General features: G+C 45.3%; 1 protein-coding gene and 1 pseudogene across 2 annotated transcripts in view; both read left to right on the top strand.

The window, feature by feature from the left end:
* Positions 1-14453, top strand: part of GRID2 (glutamate ionotropic receptor delta type subunit 2) — a 2892146-nt gene that overhangs the window by 723852 nt on the left and 2153841 nt on the right. The window lies entirely within an intron of this gene.
* LOC138517120 (U6 spliceosomal RNA) lies at positions 2107-2165 on the top strand (annotated as a pseudogene).

The following is a 14453-nucleotide window of genomic DNA, read 5'->3' as shown; positions in this document are numbered from 1 at the left end:
ATCATGAGCTTCTGCAAATACTGGCTGAGAAATCGGAGTGTTTTCCTATGTGCTGCAATGTCTCGAATGCAGGCATTTTTCCCACTTGCCAGGTATCTCAAGTCTGAGTGTTTTCCTACTTGCTGCTGTACCTCAAATTTAGCCGTCTCTCCCACTTGCCAGGTATCTCAAATCTGAGTGTTTTGTTTTTTTTTTCATTTGCTACTGTGCCTCAACTGAGCAAGAAAGGGGGAATTAGGAGGCACGTTATAATTGTCTTGGGGAATCAAACAATAACAAATTACGTATTCTTAAAGAATGCAATCACGTTGCAAAGTTTTTGTGTGAATGATAGAATGATTAAAACTTGGAAATGCTGAGGAAAAGCAAGCAAAGTAGTGTAAGTCACTCAATTCAGTGTGCGTTTCCCTGTATATTATTGTCCGCCGTCACTTTGCTTAATTGACAAGATCTAATGCATATTCTAGCAACTTAATGTAGCTTTAGGGGTCTCCTTTCTATTAAATTTTCATTATTTATCAGCCACAAATTGTTAGAAAATAAATTGGCTCCTCAGAGACATCACAGTTCCTTCCCGGAGATGCGTTAAATCTGATAACATCTCGGGTGCATGTTTTACTTCCTTCTGATTGGCATAAGCAGGAATCAAACTAAATAATGTGCTGCACTTCTAAAACACGAGCTCTCATGTTTGCCTAGGGGCACACACCCCCGGCCCAAATGGACCCCCGTCACTCGAGATAACAATTATAGCATGATACTTCAGTATTTCACAGTAACGTGGCTTAATATGGTCAAGTGTCATATTGAGCGCCTATCAAAGGCAATTACTGGACAATGTTGCCTTGACAACACATTTTTGTCTGGCTCTCTGATGCAGCCCAGTATGCTTGGGTTCATTGAACTTAATTGCGATTTTCTTTTCATAGCTTCTCTTTTAAGAGGCTGTGAAAATATGCATAAGATCAAATCAAATAATTAAATAAATACTATGTACCCGATTCATGGAAATTATTTCTGCTTTCAAATCCCTGTACGTCAATTAATGAAAGCGATTGTGCAGGACTCCCCTGGGACTTGCGTGGTGTTTGCGTAGGCCCGACACGTCTCTACGAGTGGACCAGAGCCTTGTGTGAGACACCACGCAGAGCGTGGGCAAGGCCTGCACAGAGGGAGTTGTAGGGGGCGGAACTCATAAAATTAGGAAGAACACAGGAAAAGTGGGAGTTACTAGGGACGGGCCACGGGCAGTCCATAGCATGCCCACAAATGCGTATGACAATGCCTGTTCATGTATGTGACTGCGCAACCTCTCGCCTGCGAAATGCCCACACAAATCCCCTGATCTCTCCGCCACCCTAAGGCAGGCGTAAGTACATTTGTGTATAGGAAGCGCAGCGCATGGGGTAGGCTAGCATGCCAGATTTAGGGGTGCGGGAACACAGCAGTGTTTCTGATTTTACTTAGGGGAGGGCAGTACGCATTGTAGCAGGGTGCATGAATGGTTTAAGGGGGGGTTCACACACAGAATTTCTGAGTTTTAACTGAGTTACGATAAATCATATACATGTTGTCTGGTGCCTGTAACACTTACAGGGTACCCAGTGCAGGGTCCCGAAAATGCAGGCCTGCTTGCGGGGGACTCCACATACTGTTTGAATAGTATATGTAGTCGCATCTAGGGGAGCATGCAAAGGTATCTGCTCTGGCTGTTTTTGCTTTGCGTGGGGGTGTCTCTGGGACGTTCTGGGAGCAACTTGCATATACGGTTACTTTGCGCACAAAAGTCCATGAATCCGTTCTCAGCACACAGCATTTGCGGGAAAAATGCACACTTTTCCATGAATCAGCCACTACGTTTTTTTTTTCTTGGAAGGGAGCAGGTCTGCATGTGACTGATTGCAACTACCAAAAGCAGGTTTGTGTTTGTTAGAGAAGAGAACACTGAGGCAGGGACACTCTCTTCCTTTTCATTTGCTCTGACTTATTTATTTATTTATGTATTTATTTCACTCTTTGAGTTATATTACTAGATTCAGGTAGGCCCATCATGTTGGAAGGAAGACACAGTGATCCATGCACAGGCCTGCCAGTCAAGTATAAGGCATTCAGCATGGCCCCTGCGCAAGGATGACATGCAAATTTGTGAAGTGTTCCATATTTGAAAAAAAAGCGAAAGGCTTAGAAAATATTTGAAGCTTATGGGCCTGATTCATTGAATTAAAGGCATGTGAAATCGGGAATTGAGAGCCTTCTGCACGCAAAACCCCACTCATCGATTCATGGAATCGACTGTGCAGGACTTTTCCCCTCCTTGTGTGGACTTCACGCAGGTATGGCATGCCTCTGTGAGCAGTCGATCGCCTTGCGCGAGACTCCTCGCTGAGTGTGGGTTGGGCCTACGCAAAGTCCAAAATAGGGGGCGGAACATGAAAAATGAGGAAGAACAAGGGAAAATGTGAGCGTGCCTAGGGACAACATGCCACAAGGAGATTTCATGCCCACAACTGTGCAGAACAAATCATATTCATTCATCTGAACGTGCAAACTCACGTCAGGGAAATTACCACGCAAAGCTCCCTATCTAACCACCACCCGAAGACAGGTGTACAGCCACTTGCGCATGGGAATCACTGCGCAGAGGTAAGATCACATGTTGGATATAGGGGTGTGTGCATGCAGTCAGGGTTCTGATTGGACTTAAGGGTACGCGTAAACAGTGTAGCAGGGTGCAGGCACGGTTTACAGGGGTTTGCATGCATATTTACTGGGAAATTACAACTTTTACTATACATTGTACGCATGTCGTCGGAGTGCTGTGAACAGTTACGAGGGACCCTACGCAGTGTCGCTGGGATGTTGGCTTGGTAGCCGGGGACCCCATGAAGGATTACCAGGGTGCCTGGGTCTGCATCCAAGGACCACGTATAGGTAGGTATTAGTGGCTACATTTGCTTTACCATGAGGGTGTGTCGAGGCATTTTGGCTGCGACTTGCGCATGGGGTTACTTTGCGGGGAAGATTCCATGAATACACGGATTGCACATAGGTGCCCCATTCCGAGAACAAGAACCCGGAATGCGGTAAGGGGGTAGCCATGGCGCTAATAGTGCCATGGCTACCTCCAACCTCGTAATGACCCCCATTGATTTTAAACAAAGCATTTAACATTTGACCATATTACAAAAAATATGTGCCACTGCAAGTGCAATTAACACGGGGCAAACATGCTTTTATTGCAGAGAACATATTTTTTCAAGGCATTTTTGTTCATTGTCCCAGACATTTATTTTCACCAGGGAAAAGGTCTACATCTCTGACATACCTTGTCCTGATTGATAAAACACATTGAAACATTATGTTTTTTTACACTACACTAATGTCTGTCCCACTGCTAATTTCACTTAAACAGATGCAAGACTTCCGAGGTACCACCCTTAATGTCACTGGTCCTCATATGTTTGATTCCTTTGCTGCAACATCATTGTGACCTCTTTATGGTTAAGCAGTAAAAGTAACATTTGCTAGAAGGTTCTTCAGAGAGTTTGCATCCCATTTTGAGCTGGTACTGCTTAACCTACTTAGTCTTTCATTTGACAGTAGGAGAATTACCTGTTAGCTATTTTATCCTGTTTATCCTTTTTTATTCTTGTTTGTATTTGTGTTCAATTTGCGCACATTATTATATGACATTTATCACGCCAGACTACCCTGCGAACAGAAAAGTGATGAAAAACCATTATAGAACCTGAAAGATTTTGGGCCTGATTCATAGAACGTTTTCCTATGGGATTGCACCATTATAAAACGTTTCTGTGAATCAGGCCCTTTGAGTTTATCTTGGGCAATGACAGTGCTTTGACCACTACTCTTTTTAAGCCCACCTGTGCCCTTGCTGAAGGGGACCAGACCAGTGCTTGAAGTGAGTGGGAACGTTCTGGAGCGGATTTCCACTACCTTTATTTTTCACTGTTAACAGTTCCACTACTTTCTTCACACTTCTCCACTTTAGCATCCAGTAGCAGTTCCAGTTAAAAAACCCAATTGGATCTCAACCAGAATGGCTGCAACCCTTGAAACATGTGTTGCAAGTTGCTCACTTCCTGCCTACTCTGTCCCTGCCGGGGTCACAACACCACTACATTTTGTGATACAATTCTACCACTGGACCAGTCATAAGAAAATCAATCTGGTACTGCCACCAATGAAAGTAATCTAGTTCAAACTGTTAACCCATGTGCCATCTGAATGTGAACAGAAGCAAACCCAGACATGCTTTTGCTCCAGACGTGGCCCACTCACACACTCTCTGAAGGAAACCAAGCTGCACCTCACTGATGATGCCAAAGAAGGCCAAACCATGCCTGGGGTTGCTTGTATTTCCATGCAGGGTGTATGTGACCTTACTGTTCTTCTAGATGGCTCCCTTTGTGGGCAGGATCAACGCGGTGGCATTGCATAATGTTGTTCCCTCTTCTGAACTGGCTTGGCAGGCTGAACAATGATTGTCATGATGTTTGCCTGGACAAATGCCAGTGGGTATGATCAGTTCGAAACCTAGCCATCAGTCTTCCATTTTGCATGTCAGAAAAATAAACAGCATGAAAACCTCAGCTCAGAGGAATTATCTGAGCTGAAGGTGCCGATCCGATAGCACAGCGAGTAGAGCGCTTGCTTTGACATCTATGCAGAGCCTGCTGACGACGGTACGAAGCCCAGCAGGGCCAAACTCTGCCTTTCATCCTTCCGAGGTCGATAAATGAGCACCACACACAGTGGGTAATATCAAACAGCACTCGGATACCTGAGGGTTCCTGGTGCTATATAAATGCTAAATTATTATTTATGGTGAAAAGAGGTGCCGTCAACTTCTGTTCAGGCATGATTGTCAAAGATGCACTGCTATCAAAAGGTCCAAGGTCGAGCATTTTGAAGGTTCTAGCGTGATCACATTATTTTCTCCTTTGAATTGCCAGCTCCAGGCTCCTTTTGGATCATGTTTTTTTGTTTTACTTTTGTAGCCAGTTGTGCTTTGAGGAGCTTTATGATTACTAGTTGGGTGACACAAACAATTAAATAGGATAGCTACTTCTGTGGGAAGCTACTTGCACTCGGGGTTGACCGATTAGAATGGCCACAGAGTCACCATGTCCTGAAAAAGGAGAAGGCTCTTCGTAAGTTGATACAACATTGAATCCCCTTGCTTAAGCTTGGGTTTCAAAACTGGTGTAGAGCACATTGTAAAGGGCGAAGGGTATCACATTGTTGGCATTTGGAACACCGACCCCTTTTATTACTTTTTACCATCTGTCACTGCTATAGTTTGGGCGGGACACTGTGATATTTAATGTCTAATGCTACCATAATCTGACTTATTGGCTGTAAAGAAAACTGAGAAACAGAGGATGCAATCCTGGCAATACTGAGACAGCCATTTGAGGTCAATAAAATATTTCATTAGTATGTGAAAGGATACCACATACTGAAACCACGTTCATAGGTTAAAGAAAACAACATTTTAAATGATATAAAAATACTGTGTTTACTATTATTATTATTATTATTATTATTATTATTATTATTATTATTACGATTTAAGAAGTGAGAGAAGTAATTGTACAGGACAACCATATATGCATTTTGGAGGAGGTATTGGCTTTCAAATAGTGTGTGGGAGTCAGGGTTGTAGTGGCCCCTTCGGCCTTTCGGCCGGTGGCTGGGCCGAAATCGTCCCTGGGGACTGTGGGCCGGTTTGGACAACAAAAAAACAAAACAATTGAAAAAAAATGAAATTTGAAAAAAAATATATTTTTGGGAAAAAAAATACCTGCAATGGCATAATTCATCAAAACAAGGTAACACATGTTACCTTGCTTTGATGATTTATTTGCATGCATGATGTGTGCATCATAAATTATGATGCATGCATCATTCACATGCTGCTGCAGCATGCAAAGTTGAGAGGCTGGGGCAGCCGCCGAGCTGGCAGCTGTCACCGTGCCACCACTCCCGCAGGCGCGGTGCTCGCTGGAGTTGCTGTGCTGTTGTATTAGTGATAAATATGTATTAGTAATATCAGTGATAAACAACCAATTTTAGAGCAGAATAAGCATTAATTTTGGACTATGTATTTTGCCTTTTGCAAGTTGCAATAGCATGTTTTTTTTCTGCCGTTGTCTCTGTTACGATAATCAAAAGACATTGCATCTCGGTGCCTCGGTCACTTCACAAAATCCTTGTGCCTAAAATCTTCTGTACAGAGTATTTGACCTTCACACATCAAGTGGCCATTAACTACATTGTGCCACAATGAATGCTTTACTGTAATGTGTCTATCTTTCGCCTCTCACTGGCATTCTGTTCAGGATGTTTGTTTGCATGTATGAGGTAATGAGTGCTCAGGGGATGGGATATCCCGTGAGTGCGCTGATTTCCCTATTTTGCCAACCTCTGAAGCCTGAAAGTAGATGCATGCAGGCTTGACATGCGGCAACTTTGCACCAGACCTGCAGATGAACTTCACAGGTCTGCTGTTAAATCTCAGTTACCTGTTTAATGGTATCCACTACAGAATAATTGCTCATTTTACTATAGCCGATATGATAGCTCAGTGGGTTTGAAAGCTCGCTGCTGAGATTTGTCTGTGATCTGCAGGTTTGAATCCCAGCAATGCCATCTCAGCCTTTCATCCTTATTAGGTCGATAAATGAGTACCAACACAGGTTGGGTGATATTGTATGCATATTTGTATCAAGGATTGGTGACTGGCCTGCAGATTTGCCCACTAGGTCTGTAATGTCCTCCTCCTCACTTGATAGGAAAGGTTCCCCCGAAATACCGTTCTCCTCCTCACCTGATGTAGAAGAGTAGTGGGTTCTCCTTCGACGTGGTTTCTCCCTTTGAGACTTCTTCTTGGAGAGCAGATACGGTCTGCCTCGAAAAGAATCCACCGTGAATCTCAACAGAGGAAACCTCACGATGACCCCCTCCCGTGACAGCCAGTTGTTATCGGGGGAAAAAGCCTCCGAGGCCCAAAAAACCCCCACAAGTTGATAGAAGACTCCTGAAGCAGGTCCGTTGAAGCGTGGAGCACTAAACGCAGTATCCAGAGAAATCGGCTCCAGGCAGAAGCGGTGGAATCACAAGAAGGTAAACGAAGCAGCGTGAATGGGCTTCACAGAGGAGAGAGCTCCTGAAAACATTGACAGGAGGAAACGACCAGCAGGGAGTACTTCCGATAGAGTAGGAAGCGAGGAAAAGGGGAGAGAGCAAGCGGGAGAGAGCGTAGCAGGAATTGGGGTTGGAAGATCGCTAAGAGGGGACAAAGCTACAGAGCGCACGCAACGAACGGGAAAGCAAGTTGCAACGCGCCAGCCCGCTGAGATTCGGATGGAGAAATACACGGCGGGCGGCCATGTTGGAAAACACTAGACTGCACCGTACGTTGAAGCGAAAACGTAACGGAACCGTCTAATGGCGACGGAACTTCCACCTTCGCCAAATCCTCCAAGCGCCAATGGTCGTGACAGTATGCCCCCTTCGAAGGCCCCTTCCTCCAGGCTTACCCGGGAGGAGACGGTGGAATCGTAGAATCAATCGGGGGGCAAAAACCTGTGCAGCCGGTTCCCAAGTATCCTCGGAAGAGGGGTAGCCTTTCCAATGTATGAGGTACTCCAGGCGTCCTTGATGGTACCGAGAGTCTCGAATCTGGGAGACCTCATATTCCTCCGAGGTAGAAGTAGGTCGAATCACTAACTTGGGAGCAGCTTGTTTCCTGGCATCAGGGACAAAGGGTCGAAGGAGGGAGGAATGGAACACCGGATGTATCCGTCGGAGAGTCTTTGGCAACTCTAAACGGTAGGCAACAGGGTTGATCTTTGTCTCTATCTTGAAAGGTCCAATGAAACGAGGGGACAACTTAGAAGGACGGACCCAACGGGGTAGGAACTTGGTGGACAACATGACCTCTGTACCCTTGTCCCAAGAAGGCACTTGTCGTCGATGTCTATCGGATTGTTCCTTATACCGTCGGCTAGTCTCACTTAGACTACGTTCCGCTGTGTCATGAGCTTCATTCAGGCGATTGAGAGTGGTCTCTAAAGACGGGATGTTGGTCTCATTCCAGGCTGTTGGTATGATGGATTTAGGATGGAACCCATAAGTGCAAAAAAAAGGGCTGATGCCCGTTGCGGAATGCACAGCATTATTATATGCAAACTCAGCTGTTGGAAGTAGAGAGACCCAGTTGTCTTGTTGTTGATTTGTGAAACACCGTAAATACTGTTCCAGTGAACCATTGAGTCTTTCAGTCTGGCCATTAGTTTGAGGGTGATACCCAGAAGAGAGAGCCCTCTCCATGCCCAAGAGCTTACATAGGGCCGTCCAGAACTTGGAGGTGTATTGAGTACCACGATCGGATACGATCTTCTGGGGTAAGCCGTGTAATCTAAAGATATCCCTGAGGAATACTTCAGCCATAAATGAGGCTGTAGGCAGCTGGGATAAGGGAGAGAAATGAGCGAGTTTGGAGTAGGTGTCGACAGTAACCATGATACAAGTACAACCCTGGGAACTAGGTAGTTCTACGATGAAGTCAGTAGAGATAGAATTCCAAGGACCCGACGGAACAGGTTCTTGTTGTAACAATCCCAGTGGTTTTTGAGTGGAATACTTGTTCTGTTGGCACACTAAACAAGATTGTACATAGGTCTTGGTATCTGTCCTCATGTTGGGCCAATGAAAAGAACGTTTTAACAGTTCCAATGTTCCTCTAATTCCTCGATGTCCGGCGGTCCTGGCGTCGTGACACCACTGAAGAGCCTGTTGGCGATGTTTCTGCGCGGGCAAGAACAGTCTTCCCTGGATGAAGTATAGACCATCTTTCCTACAGACAGGCAGCTTATTGACGTCTAGAGCAGGAACATCTGAAGAGGTTTCCCTTACCTCCTGCATAAAAGAGGACACCGTTGAGACAATTCGGGTATGTGGGAACATTAACTCCTTTCTGTAGGTAGGGTTCAGGTCGTCTTTGCGGGACAAAGCATCAGCAATCTGATTTTGAGTACCCGGGATGTAGGAAATAGTAAAATGAAATTGAGCAAAGAAATGAGCCCACCTGGCCTGTCTAGTGTTGTAACATTCTTGTTGTCTGAGGACCTGTAAATTTTTATGATCGGTGCGTATTTGGAAAGGATGAAAGCTTCCTTGGAGTAGATGTCTCCACTCGAGGCAAGCCAGCTTCATGGCCAAGAGCTCCCGCTCGATGACTGAATAGTTCCGTTGGCTCGCAGTTAGTGTCTTTGAGAAGTAGGCCACAGGGTGTTCCTGGCCCTGGTCCAATTGCAGAAGAACAGCTCCTACGGCTGCCGCTGAAGCGTCGGTCTCCAGAATGAAAGGACTCAGCTGATCGGGCTGTCTAAGTATAGGTGCAGAACAGAAACTTCGTTTCAGGTGGAGAAAACTATCCTCAGCGGCTGTTGACCAGATAAAAGGTTCAGAAGATTTCTTTAGCAGCGAGGTTATGGGTAGAGTGAGTTGTGAGAAGTTGGGTATAAACTTTCTGTAAAAATTGGCTAGTCCCAAAAACCGTTGTATCTCTTTGACAGAGGTGGGAGACGGCCAACCAAGAATGGATTCAACCTTTTTGGGGTCCATAGTAATCCCTTGCTCGGATAGAATGAATCCTAAATAGGATACAGAAGACTGGGCAAAGGTACATTTCTCCGGCTTTACTAGAAGGTGATGTTGTTTAAGCCTACTTAGGACCTCTCCAACATGAAGAATGTGGTCTTTTAAATTGCGAGAGTACACCAGAATGTCATCCAAGTAGATCACAGTGTTTTGACCCAAAAGATCTGAAAATAGGCGGTCCATGAACCTCTGAAATATGGAGGGTGCATTTACTAGGCCAAACGGCATTACTTGGTATTCGTAAAGGCCGTAGGGAGTGCGAAAAGCCGTCTTCCATTCATCACCCGCTCTTATCCGGAGTAGATGGTAGGCGTTTCGTAGGTCGAGCTTGGTGAATACTACAGAGCCCTGAACGGCTTCCAGGATCTCATGGATGATAGGCATCGGGTAACGGTCTTTGATGGTCACTTTGTTGAGACCCCTGTAGTCTATACACGGTCTCAACTCCTTGCTCTCGCGTTTAGGAATGAAAAACAAAGAGGCGCCTGCGGGAGATTTAGAAGAACGAATCAGTCCATTGGCGAGATTGTCGTCAAGGTAGCGCCTGAGAACTGCCTTTTCTGACAATGAGAGGGGATACATCCTGCCGAAAGGAACCAATGCCTGAGGAACCAGATCAATACCACAGTCTTCGGGTCTATGCGGAGGTAGTTCAATGGGTACCTGTTCTTCAAATACTTCAGCAAATTTGGAATAGCAACTGGGTATACAATTTACGGTATTCTGTTCCGTAGCACATACCGTCTTGACCAATTCATGTTGGGGTTCAGGTAAACACTCCTTCAAACAGTACTTGGAATGAAAGCTTAACAGGTTGTTTGTCCAATCCACAGTTGGGTTGTGCTTCCGGAGCCAACCGATACCCAAGATGACAGGGAAATGAGCTGCTCGGATTATGTCAAATGATAACCGCTCCTTGTGTTGCTGAATAGATACTTGTATAACTTCGGTGGTATGAGTTATGAGTCCGGAACATAGGGGTGTTCCATCCACTCCTTCCACCTTTTGATCCTCCTTTTTTGCAATTCTAAATAGACCCACCTTATCCGCCCACAAGGTGTCCAAAAAGTTTCCTGCGGCTCCGCAATCCAACAACGCTTGCGTGTCGATTTCCTTGTCTCTGAAACGGAGCGTGATGCCTATCACCATCAGGCGGAGGTCCTCTGGCGTTCTGGCAGAGGTCACGGAAAGTGTGGTGTAAGAACAGGGAAGCACCCCTCGGTAGTCCGTCCTACCAACTACCGAGGGCGCTCGTTTCCCGACCTTCGGGGGGGCACAGAAGGGCAGTCCCTCAACAGGTGGGCAGCAGAACCGCAATACAGACAAAGATTTTCGTCACGTCTCTTCCTCTTCTCTTCGGCGGTCAAGGGAGGTCTAGTGGTTCCGACTTGCATGGGTTCGTCTCGGGTCTTTCGAGTAGCAGGTGAGGAGGCGGAGGTGTGAGAGTCTGAGAACAAGTTTGGGCCACGGCTCTTCTTTCTTTCGTTTTTCCGTTCGGTTAGGCGGAAGTCTATTCTTAGTACTGCTGCTAATAGATCCGAGAAAGAGTCAGGACGAGAAATCCTGGCAAGTTCGTCCTTAAGTTCTTCCCGTAAACCTCTGCGGAAAATCGTGTACTGAGCCTGTTCTTGCCACCCAGCTTCCGCAGCCAAGGTCTTGAATGTTGCTATGTAAGATAGTAAATCTGAGGTCCCTTGCCGCACATCCAGTAAATCCTCACTAGCAATGTGGGCACATTCCGTCCGCAAAAAGGTCTGTTTAAGGAGATCCTTAAAGGCAGTATAATCCTGTAACACAGGATCTGACTGGGATACCAATGGTGTTGCCCATGCCAAGGCGTTCCCAGTTAGGTGTGTGATCATGAAACCCACCTTAGCATGATCCGTGGAAAACGCATAGGGTCTAAAGGTGAAATGTATATTGCAGGCATCAAGGAATTCTTTTACCCTTCTCTCAGTGCCATCAAACTTTCCTGACACTAAAGGCAAAGGGGGTAGATCAGTAGCCTGTTGTTCTCTAGTTGCTACTCTCTGTTGGAGTGCTGCGTTGTCGGCCTTGAGTGTTTGGACCTCGACATTAAGGTTCTGAACTGCGGCCACCAGCTCCTGTAACTGCTGTGGCGTGGCCATGTCTTCTTCTTTTTGGCGTTGCAAGCTATCAAGGATTGGTGACTGGCCTGCAGATTTGCCCACTAGGTCTGTAATGTCCTCCTCCTCACTTGATAGGAAAGGTTCCCCCGAAATACCGTTCTCCTCCTCACCTGATGTAGAAGAGTAGTGGGTTCTCCTTCGACGTGGTTTCTCCCTTTGAGACTTCTTCTTGGAGAGCAGATACGGTCTGCCTCGAAAAGAAGCCACCGTGAATCTCAACAGAGGAAACCTCACGATGACCCCCTCCCGTGACAGCCAGTTGTTATCGGGGGAAAAAGCCTCCGAGGCCCAAAAAACCCCCACAAGTTGATAGAAGACTCCTGAAGCAGGTCCGTTGAAGCGTGGAGCACTAAACGCAGTATCCAGAGAAATCGGCTCCAGGCAGAAGCGGTGGAATCACAAGAAGGTAAACGAAGCAGCGTGAATGGGCTTCACAGAGGAGAGAGCTCCTGAAAACATTGACAGGAGGAAACGACCAGCAGGGAGTACTTCCGATAGAGTAGGAAGCGAGGAAAAGGGGAGAGAGCAAGCGGGAGAGAGCGTAGCAGGAATTGGGGTTGGAAGATCGCTAAGAGGGGACAAAGCTACAGAGCGCACGCAACGAACGGGAAAGCAAGTTGCAACGCGCCAGCCCGCTGAGATTCGGATGGAGAAATACACGGCGGGCGGCCATGTTGGAAAACACTAGACTGCACCGTACGTTGAAGCGAAAACGTAACGGAACCGTCTAATGGCGACGGAACTTCCACCTTCGCCAAATCCTCCAAGCGCCAATGGTCGTGACAATTTGGTCTATAAAAAGAGCTTAAGCATAAGGGCTATACAATAACATATTATCATTTGGCCTTGGACGTCTGCTTGCATTCACAGTAATTTGACAATATGGCTCTATACACACAGATATTCATGATACATATGGTGATCCATTCTTGTATGAAATGTATATCACATTAGTGAAATCATAACCATATTTTTCGCAGTGTACTTAGGATCAATGCTATTTGATACCACTTCCTGTTTTGGCAAGGGGTGAAAAGTCGTGTTTCATTGCTTCCCAGTATGTCACTTTGGGGTGGGGTCAAATGACATCACTTCTGGTGATGTCATCGAAAGTCAAGGATTTTGAGGTGAGGGGTGGGCCACTTTTTTGAGGCGAGGGGTGGGCCACTTTTTTTTGGGTGTCCAGGCCCATGTCTTGTCCCCGTCCGACCCTGGTGGGAGTATGAACTTTCTGCTTTGTATGAATATTTGGTGGTGTATTAGTAAAAAATAAGTGTCTACAGATAAAAAAGAAGGGATGGGATTTAGTCATTAAATGAAGCACAAAACACTAGTGCCATTATTGTATGTACAGAAGAAGGCTCTGAGACAAGATTCAGCCACTCAAACTGACTGGCCACCACAGTAAGCTTGTGTGTATCCAGCCATTGCAAACTGTGACAATGAGGTGCTTCCTCTACGTTCTTCACACTGAGTGGGCTCCATTTGTTGGTTTGGTTGTTTAACAGTGGATGGTGGGGGCTTGAAGAGGAAGGGGAAGAGAACGCTTTACATCTGTTTACTGAATAATTGAAAGGTAGTTGTGTTCATACATGCCTGTTTCCAGAGACAGACATCGGCCACTGTGAAAGAATGTCATTAAAATGGTTTATCCATTGATTGCTAGTATCTTGCAGTAGGTGACACACATAATTGATAATCACAGCACTCGGAATGGCTTTTAGGGAGAAAGGGCAATGTACAAATTGTAGGCCCAACATTATAGTGCGGGCCAGCGTTTTTGGTCAAAGTAGGTATTTTGATGAGCTACAGCTAGTGGTTTTGACCAGTGTTACTGATCAGATATTCTTCAAAATGCTCAATGTATGGCACGTTTTACAAAATAAAATTGCAGTACACGTGTTCATTGTTAGTTCCCAGTCTATGTCTGGGCCTGGTATTCACTGAGTGATGTTCAAGGACTGTTGTGAAGGTCAACACAGCATAGGTGTGTTTTGAGTGCCTCATGTCAGCCACTTGTCGAGGCTTGAAGGTATGATTTCTGAAGTACACAAATGAGTTAGAAAACTCAAACAATAGATTAAGGATTAATGTATTTAATTGGCCAATAACCACAGATTCTGGAGTGAAATGCCTTACACAGTTTAAGAATGAGGAAAAAGAGAGCTGGAAGTTAAAGATAACTCATACCTATAAATTAACCACTCACGATTGAGAGTGTAGGTGACCAGTCAAAATATTTTGATTGCATCATGCTCAATTTGTCTTAAAAAATGGTTGGAATAAAATATATCTTAGAAATCATTTAGTGAGATTTAGTTGTTTTGACTGATTCATGTATGAACATAAGCCCCAGAATGGATCGATCTTCAAAGGAATACTTCCAAATTGGACTAAAATGCATATTTGCCTTGTAATGTATGTTATGGAATGCCACCGTTATTGAAACAACACTGCTGTGCATTGGAAACTTGGTTTTGTGAGAGTAACATTATAGGGACGAAGAGCCATGCACAATAAATTGTGTTTACTAAGATGTTTCATTTATGTTTCATTTATACTAAATAAACATTACCAGCCACTGAGAATGCTTTATAGAAACGGTTTGGTAAA

Source organism: Ambystoma mexicanum, chromosome 6q, assembly GCF_040938575.1.
Source record: "Ambystoma mexicanum isolate Mex_15411 chromosome 6q, UKY_AmexF1_1, whole genome shotgun sequence".
NCBI lineage: Eukaryota > Metazoa > Chordata > Amphibia > Caudata > Ambystomatidae > Ambystoma > Ambystoma mexicanum.
This window is presented reverse-complemented; position numbering and strand designations above follow the sequence as displayed.